Genomic DNA, 16214 nt, shown 5'->3' with positions numbered 1-16214 from the left:
TCTCTAATGCCTCTCCTTAAGACCACATAAAACCTCCATTACAGCGCTTACAACCTTATTTTTTTCAATTGCTCCTGTACAGATTCATTCCACTAGTCTCTGAATACATCAAGGCCAGAGATTATGTCTTGTTCATCTCTCATAAAGCTTGGAAAGCAGTTGTTGCTCAATCCCATCTGTTGAACGAAATTGTTTTTTGAATGAATTTTTAAAGAACCAGACTGAATACAATATTTCTGATTCTTTTTAACATAAGCCATCTAAAGAATCTTGTCCATTCTACTTGTAAACATTTTTCAAGTGACTATATATGTCTATTCCCATGTGCATTATGCATTAAGTTTTAGCCCCAATATGATAGTGATGCAAACATACTTTGCAGGAGCATTAGCAAGATATGCATAATGTCTTTCAGATTTAAAATATTAATAAAACCTGAATATCATGTTTTTAATAGTGTCAAAATGGAAGCAGAAAGTTTTGAACTTAAGTTTACTTAAAATGCTGCTAGCAATTTGTAAATGTTACCACTGTATTAGGCATGCCTGTTGGAAAAAAATATTTGTATTTATTTTAATTCACATTTCATAGACATTTAATTGTAACCTGGGGGTTATTTCCTCATTTTGTGTGTGTGTAAGTATAGTTCCTTTCCTGCTCAGTGTTTAAATAAACAATATTATCCTCCTGTGCAAAAACAATTCTATTGTTAATGCAATATATGTTTTGGTTTAAAGGTAGTATACAATATTTTGTATTTTACTAATCAACCTATGTATGTAGTTTTTAATTAAACCATATCAGTGCTATTTCATGAATAAGAGAAAAATTCTTTCTACTTTGAGCTCTAAAAGAAAACAAATTTCTAAGTCATTTACAGTTGTAAGAAACCTAACAGTATGACAATACAGAACTGAAAGTTCAGATTAATACAATTTTACTTAAAAGAAATTTCTCAAATGATTGGAGAGACATAGTACATGCCACAACAATTTTAACCTACTAAATTTAGTTTTTACAATATTACCTAAAAGTCATTGTACAACCTTGAATCCTCTTAAATATTCAGTCTTGTCAAACGTGTGGCGTGACAAACTCAGAGGAATATAGTCAGACATTATTTCACAGCTGTACAATGTTTTTACGTCACAGGCAAAATCAAGATCAAAGCCCCATATAGTTTGAGGTGGGCGTATGTTCCCACAAATTTGGACACAGAAACCACTGATAGGATAGTTCTGGACACTGTTATTTCCTGAGCTCCACTGACCCATGTCTGAGTTGGCTAGACGGATAGACCTCTGAAGGTTGCACTAGCTTAATTCTTTGCCAAAATATTACAAAAAAAAACAATAATAACCTGAGTGTGAAAACAACTCTCCAGGTCTGAATTTCAGACTGGATTCTGGAAGCCATACAAATGGAAAGGAAAAGAGTAAGAAGTAGGGTCAGCTCCCAGCTGGAACTAAAGTTACAACCAGAGTTCAAGGTGGAATGTGAGGTTTCCCCAGGCACCAAGGAGTCTGATTATGTTGAAAAGCTATGCAACTCATTGGTCCCTGGGTCAAAAGGAAATTGCCAAATTTCTTGGCAGCTATAAAGCACTGCTGCACAAATTATTTCTCTTAGATTTTCACCTTGAGAATATGTACATAGTTAGAAATATAAAAATATTCTGATATATTTGAATGCAATTAGTCCAATCATGGTTTGAATGACATTTACAGGGGAAGGGGAGAAAGGAAGGAAAAACTTTTTTTGAGGGGGAGTGTTTTATTCTCTTTCTGAGTTTTGGTTTTTTTTACTGTCAAGAAAGCATAAAGGAACCAATAAGGTACTCAATACAATCTATTAGCCACTTATTGGGTAATACTACATACATCATGCAAGAAAAGTGTTTTTGCTTTGAGTGACTTAGAATTGTATGTTGTGCATAAAATAACCAAGCAATATTAGGAGAAATGATAAATGTTATAAATGTTATAAATCTATCTAATACAAATAACTGAAGACTTAATATCCATAGTTGAGTTGTATTTTGCCTATGCTAAATCCTTATCTTAGAAAGCCCTTTGCTCTCATTTGCAATTAGTAGAAATTAGAGTACCTACAAGTACATACTGGAATATATGATTGATATATACAGGAATTTTATGTGTTTTCCCCACATTCTATCACCTCTCTTTCCCTACTTCTTCCTAAAGCCTGGTAATCTTCCGTTATTCAAAAGACCCAATTCCATCTGATAACTCAGGAGACCCTCACTCTACATATACAACTAGCTTCATTATCACATAATTTTGCAGCGTTTCATCTGCTGGCTACACTCTGAGAAGAGCAAGGCACCTGATAACTACCTGGGTGTCAGCTTCACATATTACCTTTTAAAATTTGTGTGTACATGTGAGTGCTTGTGAAAATCCATCTTACCATTGGTAACCACAAAAGCTCTTTAGCCCCTTATCACAGAAAGGCTGAAAAAAGAGGCAGCCCCTGGTTTAATGGTGGATATTTATTTCTCTTCTTCAAGAATGTCTTATGTCACAATGGCAATAACTTATTATTAACAAAAACACCTTTGCAAAAGTGTCAGGTCATGAGTCTTATAACTCTAGGAAGAATTGTTTCAAAAATTTCTGGGTTACAGGTGTTTTTATAACTGCATTTCATTTCTTTGATTTTTATTAAAGTCTATGCATGTGATTTTATGCATTTAAAAGTATTATTCTAGAATGGGTCCATTGACTTCATCACACCAACAAAGAAGTTTATGGCTGGAAAACAATAACTAAAAAAAAAAAAAATTAGAAGGTCTTTGGGGTAGGAAAATACAGGTCCCATAAGGAGTTTTAGACTGTTTTCTAACCTGGTAGCTATGTTCTAGACTCTTTCCCAAGGGATAGATGTTACATTCATATAATGAATTTGGGTGTTTTTGGGTGCTCACTGCTTCCTGGGTTACTGATCCACGTAGTGGTGTAATGGAAAGGACATTGGAATTGGAGTCAGAAAACATGAGTTTTCTAGTCTTCAACTTGCCTCTAAAAATAATTAAGTTCAATTTGTAAGATCTTTACTTTGTGATAGACATTATACTAAGCAATTTTCATGTATGACAGGAGAACATTTCAAAGTATAGTTTGTAATAATGCTGCTTCTGCTATTGAAGTACTTCAATCATGTTTTGGGAATATCCCTATACTCTGGCCCCTGTTCTAACCCAGATGGCTAAACATGATCTCCTTTTCTTTTATGAAAAGAGGATTGTTTAGACATCAGTTAGGGTTTGCAAATACCCAAGGTTTCATTTTATTATATAACAAGAAATCATTTTTCATTACTTGAAGTATACTTGACATAAAATATCAGTTTCAGGTGTACAACAGAGTGGTTTGACATTTATATACACTATGAAATGATCTCCAAACAAGTCTAGCAACCATCTGTCAGAATGCAAAGTTATTACAATATTGTCGAATATATTCCCTAGGCTGTAAATTATACCCCCCGCCCATGACTTATTTATTATGTGACAGGTATTGTGTACCTCTTAATCCCCTTTACTTATTTTGTCCATTCTCTCACTCCCTCCCCACCGGCAACCACCAGTTTATTTTCTGTATCTACGAGTTTGTTTCTTTTTTTTCTTCTTTTTTTTTTTTTTTTTTTTTTTTTTCAGTGCACGGGCCTCTCACTGTTGTGGCCTCTCTTGTTGCGGAGCACAGGCTCCGGACGCGTAGGCTCAGTGGCCATGACTCATGGGCCCAGCCGCTCCGCGGCATGCGGGACCCTCCGGGACCGGGGCACGAACCCATGTCCCCTGCACCGGCAGGCGGACTCTCAACCACTGCCCCACCAGGGAAGCCCTGTTTCTATTTTATTTTGTTTGTTTATTTTGTTTTTTTTTTAGATTACACATGTAAGTGAAATTATATAATATTTTGTCTTTCTCTGTATGACTTATTTCGCTTAGCATAGTACCCTCTAGATCCATCCATGATGTTTCAAGAGTTAAGATTTCATTCTTTTTTTCATAGATGAGTAATATGCCATTGCATATATATACCACAACTTCTTTATCCATTTATCTATTGATGGACACTGGTTGCTTCCATAACTTGCCTATTGTGAATAACACTGCAGTAAACATAGGAGTGCATATATTTCTTTGTTTTTTGGGGTGTTTTTTTTGTTTGTTTGTTTTTTTTGGCTGTGCCATATAGCATGTGGGATCTTAGTTCCTTGACCAGGGATTGAACCCATACCCTCTGCATTGGGGGCATAGAATCTTAACCACTGGACCACCAGGGAAGTCCCTGCATATATTTCTTTGAATTAGTGTTTTTGTTTTCTTCAGATAGATACCCAGAGGTACAATTGCTGGAGTCATATGGTAGTTCAATTGTTAATATTTTGAGGAGCCTCCATCCTGTTTTTCATAGTGGCTGAAACAATTTATAGTCCCACCAACAGTGTACGAGGGTTCTGTTTTCTCCATATCTTGTCAACATCATTATTTGTTGTCTTTTTGATAACAACCATTCTGACAGGTGTGAGGTGATATTTCACTGTGGTTTTGATTTGCATTTTCCTGATAATTAGTGATATTGAGTATCCTTTCATGTGTCTGTTGGCCACCTGTATATCTCCTTTGGAAAAATGTCTATTCAGATCCTCTGCCCATTTTTTACTTCGATTACTTGTTTTTTTTTTATATTGAATTTCATGAGTTCCTTGTATAATAACTCCTTATAAGATATATCATTTGCAAATATCTTTCCCTGTTTAGTAGGTTGCCTTTTTGTTGATATTTCCTTTGCTGTGCAGAAGCTTTTTAGTCTGATGTAGTCCCACTTGTTTAGTTTTGTTTTTGTTTGCCTTGCCTGACCTGAGGAGACAGATCCAAAAAGGTACTGCTATGACTGATATCAGAGTTTACTGCCTACATTTTCTTCTAGGAGTTTTATGGTTTCAATTCTTACATTTAAGTTTTTAACCCAATTTGAGTTTATTTTTGTATATGTGAAAGTGGTCCAGTTTCATTCCTTTGCATTTATTTGTCCAGTTTTCCCAACACAATTCATTGAAGAGACTGTCTTTTCCCTACTTTGTGTTCTTGCCTCCTTAGTCATAGATTAATTGACCTTATAAGAATGAGTTTAGGGCCTCCCTGGTGGCGCAAGTGGTTGAGAGTCCGCCTGCCGATGCAGGGGATGCGGGTTCGTGCCCCGGTCTGGGAGGATCCCATATGCCGCGGGGCGGCTGGGCCCGTGAGCCATGGCCGCTGAGCCTGCGCGTCCGGAGCCTGCGCGTCCGGAGCCTGTGCTCCGCAACGGGGGAGGCCACAACAGTGAGAGGCCCGCATACCGCAAAAAAAAAAAAAAAAAAAAAAATTAAAAATAAAAAAAAAAGAATGAGTTTATTTCTGGGCTCTCTATTCTGTTTCATTGATCTTTGTGTCCATTTTTGTGCCAGGACCATACTGTTTGTATTACTCTAGCTTTGTAGTATAGGTTGAAATCAGGGAGCATGATACCTTTAGCTTTGTTCTTCTTTCTCAAGATTGCCTTCATTATCTGGGGTCTTTTGTGATTCCACACAGATTTTAGAATTATTTTTTCTAGTTCTGTGAAAAAATCCAATGGTATTTTCATAGAAATTGCATTAAATCTGTAGTTTGTTTTGGATACTTCCAATCCATGAACACAGTGTATCTTTCTATGTATTTGTGTTATTCAGTTTCTTTCATCAATGTCTTATAGTTTTCAGAGTATAGGTCTTTCACCTCCTTAGTTAAATTTATTACTAGGTATTTTATTTTTTTTGATGTAATTGTAAATAGTATTGTTTTCTTAATTTTTATTTCTGATACTCTGTTGTTAATATATAGAAATACAACAGATGTGTGTATTAATTTTGTACTCTGCCACCTTGATCAAGTAACAAGAATTCTTGAAATATGCAGTCCTAGGATGTCATAGTTGCTCAAAAAGGTTGTCAAAGACCAAAATTAATTCCAGTTCTCTGTGTTCCATCTTTTTATTTGTTCATCTTCATAGGATGGGCATTTCATATGCAGGCATTATATTAGTGTCCAAGACAGGAAGAAGGGGAGAATGATACACAGTAGACATGCCAAATTGGTCTTTTATTTATTTATTCTTTTAATCAGAAAAACAATAGCTTATCTGGAAGCCCCACCAGGTTTATTTCTACTTATATATTCCTGGCCATATTTAAGACATATAGCCATGTCTAGCCACAAGGGAATCTGGATAGATGAGGTAAGTGTTTTAACTGGGAAAACTGTCATCTGAATTCCATTGGAGTTCCAATGCAAAAAATAAGTACAGAATAGATGAGCAATAATAGTGTCTGCTATATGTGGCAATAGAAAAGAAATGTAACAAGATACTTAAATTTTATCTTCCAAAGCCAAATTATAAGAGAGAAAAGTTATGGTGGGTCCCTGTAGATTGTGTGTGTGTGTGTGTGTGTGTGTGTGTGTGTGTGTGTATAAACTCTTGGACTAGATAAAAACAAATATTGAGATGAAGAATGAGATATGATTGAGAGACCCTGAGCATCAATCAAAGAGCCACTGTGGGGCCTCCCTGGTGGCGCAGTGGTTGGGAGTCTGCCTGCCGATGCAGGGGATGCGGGTTCGTGCCCCGGTCTGGGAGGATCCCATATGCCGCGGAGCGGCTGGGCCCGTGAGCCGTGGCCGCTGGGCCTGCGCGTCCGGAGCCTGTGCTCCGCAACGGGAGAGGCCACAGCAGTGAGAGGCCCGCATACCGCAAAAAGAAAAAAAAAAAAAAAAGAGCCACTGTGTTTCACCAGTACAAATGAGCCACTTGTACATCACTTGTAAGATAAGTCAGCAACAAGTTATCCTTCTCCCTACTATCTACTGACAGACAATTACCAACACATTGCTAGTGGATTATCTGGCAGGACAACCATCTCTCTGAGCCTGATTTTTTTTTTTTTCAGATCTCAATCCAGCCCACTCCATTGGGTGACTCCACATATACATGCTCAGGACATGTATATCGAGAGGGATGGCTCTATGAAGGGAAGTGAAAACTTCAACATATGATCAATATGCAATTAGATTAAATCTGTTTGAGGACTTTCCCCTCTCTCTGATTTGGTAATGGAATACACTGCTCTGTTATATACACTTTCTCTCTTTTATTCCTCAGAATAGAGCAGTGCTATTTGGAGGCTCATTAGATAAATAATGAAAGTAAGGAGGCCTGGTGAGTTATAAAATAGTAATCTTGCCCAAGTCAAACGTCTAGGCAATAGGAGTGAAGGTTTGCAACCACTACATTACCCAGGCTTCTGTACATATGCTACATTGCTCATATGGAGCTCAGCTGACTCTTCCATACATGTTATGGAAATAGCATAGTTGAAATAGCTGATTTTGAAAACTTCTTCCAGTTTTAAAAAATGTTCTACTTTCCAGGTATCTTTGGGTTGGGTGGCACCATCCTGCATGGACAAGAGACTGTGGATACTGATAATAAGGTACAATGAGGCTTCACTAACCTTTGAGTAGAACTCTTCACCAGTGCCCATCTGTCTACAGGCAAGGAGAAATACTGTGAGGCAAGCTTCCAAAATGATTGAGAAAGCACTCCAAAACAATAATAAATCTCTCGTATTAACAAAATTGTAAACTGTAACTGAATTGCTTTTTTTTAAAATGTAGCATTCATGGCCAAGTATAGCATTTTCTTCCCTAGTTCATATATATGAGATCTTTTGCAACATGAGGTCAAATGTCTATGTTATGTACTGAGAACAATTAGACATAATTTACTGTAGTTTTCTGGGTCTTGGTTGAGGCATAGGGTAAGAACAATTGGCCTCTTTGGAACTGATGTGGAAATTGTTCTTTCCTCAGTTGAAAGCCACTCATACATGTGAGAAGGTACAGTTTTTTATTTGATCCCCTCTCTTCATTTTTCACATATCTTTGCAAACTTTGGTAAGTATCCAATTATTCTTAATACTTGAAAATACATACTTAGAGAATAGCCTGAAACCATGTATTTTCTTATGAAAAAATAGCAACCAGAATAGTTTGTTACCATTGAAAATTTTTAAGTATTTATTAATATTCTAAACCACAGATATTATAGTTATTCAGTCTAACACAATAGGAAAGTCAATAAGAGGATAACTTGTCCTTGACTTCCTTGTTAAGAAAACAAAACCAAAAGACATTGATGCTGAAACATGTTATGTATTGGAGAAGTTAAAGACATAAACTGAGTTTGTAGATTTTTTTTTCTTCTTTTTCACAGAGGTAATTCAAATACAGAAAGATTGTTTATGAGAGAGAACCTAACTGCAATTGAAATAAATGATCTCGGTAACACAAGGTAAAAACTGTTCATTTATTTAATGCATTTCAATCAACTCATGTTCAGCTCTAGATTATTTTTTCTTGAAAAATACTTGACATTCCTTCTTGCAAAAAATGTGATGTTAAAAGCAAGGCTTTTTAGGGATCTATTGTTCAAGCAAAGACAATCTAGTAAACAACAACAAAAAATGACATGCAAAATTTAGTGACAAAATACTTTTTCCTATTTTCTTCCTAACTATGTCGATATTTTGGTGGAACCATAAACAGTCTGTTAGCTATATTAATCTTTCATGAGTTCTGAAGCCAGTTAACTTCACTCCCTAAATCTGAGGCTTAATATAAAGTTACTGAAAATGTTAATCAAGGAGAATATCATAGAGAAGTACAGTGTAATACCATTTGTTCTAATATTCAAAAACAAATTTAAATTTCTGCTTCCTTCAAAAGGTTCAATACCAGGCAGGATACCTGGCTTATCAAAGATATAAAATAACGTTGAAAGAAATTAATACATTGTGAAAATATAAGCTCCCTTAACCCTCACAACTGTAAGATGAAGTAGGTTCTATCATTATCTTCCTTTTATAAATGAAGAGATTGAGACCCACAGATCAAACATCCCATGTAGTAGGCTTTTGATTTGAAATGAAGTAGTCTGACCCCAGAGTCTATTCCCTTAACCACTATTTTTTCTTGAAGGCACATTGGCCTTGCAACCACTTTCAAATTATACGTGATTTTACCTTGAGCTCTAAGAGTATGTTTGGAGCTTTCTTTTTGACGGAAAAGACAGAAAATAATTCATAATCTCCATCAGTAAAATATCACTTTAACATGATATATTTTGCATACAGTCTTAGACAAACAGTGAAGTCAGCCAAGTTTGCCTCCAAACTTCTCAGTGAGCAAACTCTGTTCCCTCTCATCCACCCTGTGGTACTATTTCCAGGTGGCTAGTGCCCTCATGTTTCCTTCCTACTTCTGAGACATACCTTTCTACCTGTCCCACCCCCAAACCCTCACACACCAAGAACTACACACAAGCCTTGCCCCCCTGACCAGTCACCACTCTCAGTGCTGCTGTCCTCCCCAGAGAACAAGAGCCATGTCTAGGAAACTCAGAGACTGCTTGCATGGAGTGAGATTGAGAGGGATAGATACACTAAACATGGCCCAGAGTTAATGGAAAGCATTAAAAATCATGGGAAGAAATTACCAGAAAATATATTTGGGCTCAAAAGAAGAATATGTCTAAACCAGGGCCGACAGCAGGGGAACGAGCTGTCTCTGAAACAGCAAAACACCATGTCACTGAAGGCATCCAAACAGCAGCCTGACCACCACGTGGCAGGTATACTGTAAAAAGAACTCAAGCATTTAAAGTGAGCCTAGGTTACATGACTTTTGAGGCCCTTTCCAGACTTGAATGCCTCTTCTAGGTAGCTGAAGGATTTTTTTCCCATTATGGAAATTGTCACTTGTGACTGGTCCCGCAAAAAATCACAGAAAATGTGAGTTTTCAAAATTGGAAGAAAAAAATTTTTAAATCTATGAAAAAGAAAAAGGAACCAAATCTTAGCACCTTACAATGCCAACGTTGGGAGAAATAAGTTGGGAAGAGTTCAGTGAGGCTTTCTTGGCCATTCATGTTGTTTTATAGTCTGGCAAAGTTATAAAATAATTATGGTAGGTGTTCAAACTATGCTTATTTAAATGCTGCTATAGTAGCATACTACATTTTGTAGATAAAAATGGGATCAGATTTTTGCTAGGTATATGACATGATGAAAATAAGACATGGTAGCGCAGTCCCAACACAACCCAGGTTTGTTCAAAACAGTGCTTGCTATTATGGAGAGAGAGAAAAAGGAAGTTAAATATATCCATTGCTGCTATTATTTTGTTCATAGATTTCTTTAAAACAATACCTAGTCTCCAATATCAAAGGGATTTAAGAGTGGAAGCCTAAATAAATCCAACTTTTCCTTTTTGCTAGTAATTTTATCAGAAACTAACTTATTTTTGTTTAGCTCATGTATCTAGAAAACATGTTGGACTAATTTAGTGAGTAAAGTACCTTTTACATAGCTTTCGTGAATCATTTACAAAATCTATGACTGTGTCATTTTTTCCTAAAATAGAATGATTTTTGCTGATTGGATCTATACTGCCCAATTAGATGGAAAGTAAACAACTTATCCAGACATTTTACATTTTAAATAATGTTTTCTCAATTAGTGACTGTTTTACATAATATAAGTTTTGTTTCATTTTTTAAAAAATGAAGATTCAATTGTTTCTCCTAATTACCATATGAACTCTTTAAAGAAACCCTTTTAATTTTTTAACAAACCAAAAATTTAACTGGCAATTATATATATATATATATATATATATATATATATATATATATATATATATATATATATATATGTATAATATTTTTCTATATTGTAATATATAGTATATATAATATATAATATGTATGATGATTATAATATACAATAGTATAATTATAGTATTTATATTATATTATATATACATCATAAAAATAGCTGAAGTTATAGAAATAGTAATTACTGTCCAGAAATATATTATCAGTTTGAATATCTGAATTCCCTTTACAGCCTGTGGGAGCAATGGGCTACTTGACAAGTGCTACTCTAAGTCTCATTCTTAATATGTTCACTCAAAGAAGAGTTTTCAGATCTTCCAGAACTCCTAAATGGGGTTATGGCTCCAGATTATACATCTGTAGCACTCTTTATTTCCCATTTCCCATCATCAAATGTATTTTACCAAATACTTTCTTCCCAGCTAGGCAGTAAGGGCCATGAGAGCAGAGAACTTGGCTGTCTTGTTCTTCACTCACCCCCAATACTTCCTATAATGCCTGGCTCAGAGCACACACTCAACAGAGTTTTGGTGAATTCATGCCTGACTAAGGCATGTCTTGGGCAGCATGGAGATGAAGAGAAAAAGTATTCTGCATTCCAATTAAGAACTTTACAGTCTTGGTAATAAAAAAAAATTGTTCAAATAAAAGTAAACTAACAGCTATGTACCTAGTTAGGGTCCACTCCATATACTACCCCATAGGTAGGGAGAAAGAAAATTCCAATATGTCAAAGAAAAAAATAAATGTCCCCTGTCATAGTTACAATCCCAATATTTGGAGAATATGTTGATAAAACTGTATGTAATTAGAATGTCTCATGGTATCAAACCTCAGGAAATACTTCTTGACATTTTTGTTTTCACTCAAAAATTTTTATGCTACTCTTTGCAGTAACAAAAGAAAAATTCTCTAAGCTCACAGAAGAGTTTTGAGCAATAGCAATCCAGAAGAAACATGATGTTCTCTATAATCTTGGCAAGAATCTCAATAACCTTCCCCTAGTACTTTGGAAAAAAAAATTGTGTAGATGCTTTCTCTTCCAACTGTCATTATAAAGTAACTAGTGACCTTTCCTGTTATACTCACAATCATTAATGAGCTAGGTAGCAAACACAAAAATATTCATATGCATCTTTTCCTGAATCTTGTTAATATAAGCTATATCTGGTGCTCAAACTCTTATGTATAATCAGGATTCCCTGATACTAAATGTGCTGAGTGACAACAGCAGTTTCTCGGCTTCATTCTCATAGCATTTGATCAACATCCTCTCTAAAAGTCACTTTCCCCTTGCACAGTCGCCATGTCTTTCAATTTGCAAACACAATTCATTGATTCAGCAAAAGTGTGTTGAATGCCTTCTATGCACCAGGCACTCTGTTAAGCCTCGAAGCTTAAAAAAAAAAATGAATAAGGCAAGGTCAGTGGTATATCACACAGAAAGACATAAATATATAATTTCAGTACAATACAATAAATGCCATGATTGAGGCATTTGTGGCATTTAAGGGATAGCAGCAATATGAAGGAAAGAGATGCTTTTTATGAGGGTTTTTAGTTTTCTGCCTCCATAAATACTTCTGATATGATGTAGTTAATTTTTATGGGGAAAAAAAGATATGATTTTCCATATGTTGTTTGCTTATTCATGAAGAAAACTTCATGCACAATCAAAGGATTTGAAACTCCTTTCTCTAACAATCAGGGTTTGGAAATTTTCATTCCACCCTGGCAACCTCAGCCAGAGCCAGTTCTCACCCTCTCCTAGCTTCCCTCTTCCCTAGCAGGCAGGAATGTAGAGAATTGGGTACACAATGAATCAGCTCCCCCTCACCTTTTTTTTTTTTTTTTTTTGCGGTACATGGACCTCTCACCACTGTAGCCTCTCCCGTCGCGGAGCAACAGGCTCCGGACGTGCAGGCCCAGCAGCTATGTCTCACAGGCTCAGTTGCTCCGCGGCATGTGGGATCCTCCCAGACCGGGGCACGAACCCACGTCCCCTGCATTGGCAGGCGGACTCCCAACCACTGTGCCACCAGGGAAGCCCCTCAGCTCCCTTTTGATTAAACTTGCTCTGGTCCATGCTAGCCTACTGTCAGCTCCATTGTTTGCTCTATTTCAGCTCCATTTTTATAAGTCCAAGACAACCTATGAAAAGCCAGGGCTATTATTTTGAGCAGCTTCCTTTGAAATCTCTCTCATGTGTGCGCTTCCTGGTCTCTAAACACTAGTTACACACTCAGATTCTCCTTTTTCCCTTTCTCTTTTCTATGGATGACATCTGCCATGACTTCTAACCTGTAATCTCTAAAAAACATTGATCCTGTGATTACACTGTGTACTCCTCAAATGACACCAGACTAAAAACAAAACAAACAAAATAAGCAAAGGAAAAGTGCTTCCAGTTACAGGAAGTAATATGTCCACAATCACTGAGGTATAGATATTGGACTTTTGGAAATAGAAGTTTAGTAAGAGTAAAATCTGTATTGATGGTTGCCTTAAAATTGGCTTGGTGACTAGATATGTATCCAGACAAATGATTTATGCTCTATAAAAGATATAATAATACCAACACCGTGAAGCCATTGTGAAGATTAAGTGAGATACTATACATACAGAGCCACATATATAGATGTTATTCTTTTTATTTATTTTTCATGTATAAAAGACATGTCATGATATTACAACATGTATTTTTTTTGATACATTTACAGTTTTTTGTTTTGTTTTGTTTTAATTTAACTTCCACTTGTTATCCAGAATTCCCTTAGCTAGTGGTTTCGTGGTCACACATTAATTTTACTACATTTCTAATTGCTGTTTAAGATAAAAAGCAAGCTAACCCAAAAGTGAAAACCTTTACTTTCTATCTATATGAACACTTCACTTAAGAATATGATAAGCACAGGAATTTGAGTCATTAGTTTACTTTGAAACATATCTTTACCTATTTGTCCTGAACTTCATACCTATTTACCCCACACTCATCCCATTCCCTCAATTTCCTTTTAGTTTTCCAGATCTCCCATGATACAGTGTCCTATTATATGTCTTTCCAACAGAAAATCACAGTCCACACTGTATTTTCATTCCTTCTACTATGAATGATTCCTTCATTCATCAAAAAACTATGTATTTAGTAGCTATTATAAGTCAGGCACTATTCAGGGGTTAGAGACAAAACAAAAGCCTCAGCCTTCCTGAAACACATACTGTAAGTCCCCTATATATGAATGAGTTCTGTTCTGAGAGTGCGTTCATTAAGTCCAATTTGTTCTTTAAGTCTAACAAAGTTAGCGTAGGTACCCAACTAAAGCAATCGTCTATATAGTACTGTATTATAATAGGTTTATAATACTTTTCACACAAATAATACATAAAAAACAAACACAAACAAAAATATAAATTTTACAGTACAGTACCTTGAAAAGTACAGTAGTACAGTACAACACTGGCTTAAAGGAGCTGGCATTGAGTGAACAGGCAAGAAGAGTTACTGACTGGAGGAAGGAGAGGAGGTGGGAGATGGTAGCACTGAAGGATCATCAGCAATAGGAAATGGAGGGCAAGCTGCAATTTCATTCACTCCTGATGTTGATGGCAGAGGTTCTGGGCTTGAAATAAAGATATGGTACTTCTGTACTCTATACAGTACTGTACAGTCAAGTACACAAAAGCACAACCACTTGTAGAGGATGCACACACGTGACAATGTATGCCAGACATATGAACTTACTTATGAGATTGGATATGCGAATGCACATTTGACTCTTTAAAAGTTCGCAACTTGAAGGTTCATATGTAGAGGACTTATTGTATTTTAATGGAGGAGAAAGACAATAAACCAAGAACAAAATTGTTGAATAATATCAGGTACTGCTAAGTGCTATACATAACAATAACAAAGACCTGGTTAGTGACATATATTAAGAGTCAGAGAGGGATTGTTTATCAAAGAGTATTCCTTTTTAACATATATGTTTTTAACTTCATATGTATGTAATCACAACCAGATTTTGGATTTAGTTAACTCAGTGCTCATGAACAAGGTATGCTCTCATCTTAATGCAATGGCTGGCTTGAGTCTCAGGTAATGCAGGCCTTAGTAAAAACATGTTCACATTTTACACCCACTTAAACTTCCAATTATTAACAAAAGATGTATATAACCAAGCTATTAATTTTAAATGGTACAATTAGTTCCTGGCTTGGGAAAAAAACTTAGATTCTTAGAAAAATTATATTTTAATGTTTAATACAATTTTAAATTTGTCTAGCACTGTTTTTAATTCAGTTAGGATGAGAAGGAACACAATTTTCAGTCTTGAAATCCTAATTAAGTATTTCAAAGTCTAACTGTGTACATGTAAGTTGAAAAAAGAGTTTAATTTTTATAAGAATTAGTTCAAGCCTGACAAGCTTTTTGATGTACTTAATTATACAAATAAATGTCCTATAGCATTTGCAGATAGTGCTGTAGAATTTGTACCTAAATTCTACCATTTGATATCAGTTCAACTTAAGATTTAACATAGTTAAAAAGAAGTAGAAGAAGATGAAGGAGGAGGAGGAGGAGCGTGGGGGAGGATGAGAAGAAGGGGAAGAAAAACAACAGCCCCTAGGGCAGCAAATTAATTGCAACACTTTACTTATAGTTTCAAATTCTCCCAGGAATGGAATTTCTGGAATTTCCAGGTCAGCACTAATGAGGTAAACTTGCCTGAAAGAGTCCTTTCTTTTATTTTGCTAATAACCTCTTCATCCTGCTCCATTTCTATAAAAGCTTTCCATTTTGTATAGTTTTTCAGAGTGCCTTTCTATTTATTAGACAGGGTACTGTTTGATTCATGAATCATTGAATAAAGTCAATTAGATCTTCAAAGTTCTTGGTTGAATTTTGTTTTTTAACAGATTTGGTGGCAGCAGTGGGATCAAAGGAGACTTCTGGCAGCTTTAGGCACAATAAGAAACACACCTGCAGCACCCTGCAAACACTTTGAGTTGAGGATTTTTCTGTCCTTCTCACCATTTCCAAGGACCAATGGTAAGTTCCTCTTGGTTTGAGTTCCATTCTCTCTGCATCATGTTCCCAATCTAACTGGCTTTCTTTTACAGAGCAGATCAGCTTGAGCTGGTAGAGGATTCTTCCTGGATCTCAATTAAGCTTGCAGATGGTTCTGCTGGGAGCCAAGCCCCTAGCCTTTCAGAGTGCAGTTCCACAGGAATTGGTAGTGGTTATTGGCCAGAGTTGGACTGGGTCTAATTTAAAGACCAGCTGGGGACTGGGATTGCACTGGGTCCAATTTTAGCTATAATATGTCCAATGTAAAAACTGGACTGGGTCTGATTTAGGCTGGGCTGGGTCTGGCAGAATGCCTCAGCTGAATAAAGTTTTATTTAAATGGGGTTCTTTATATTTAAAGAGTTGAG

This window comes from Mesoplodon densirostris, chromosome 15, assembly GCF_025265405.1.
Source record: "Mesoplodon densirostris isolate mMesDen1 chromosome 15, mMesDen1 primary haplotype, whole genome shotgun sequence".
NCBI classification, from domain to species: Eukaryota; Metazoa; Chordata; class Mammalia; order Artiodactyla; family Ziphiidae; genus Mesoplodon; species Mesoplodon densirostris.
The sequence above is the reverse complement of the archived record's forward strand: the minus strand, read 5'-3'. Positions refer to the sequence as shown.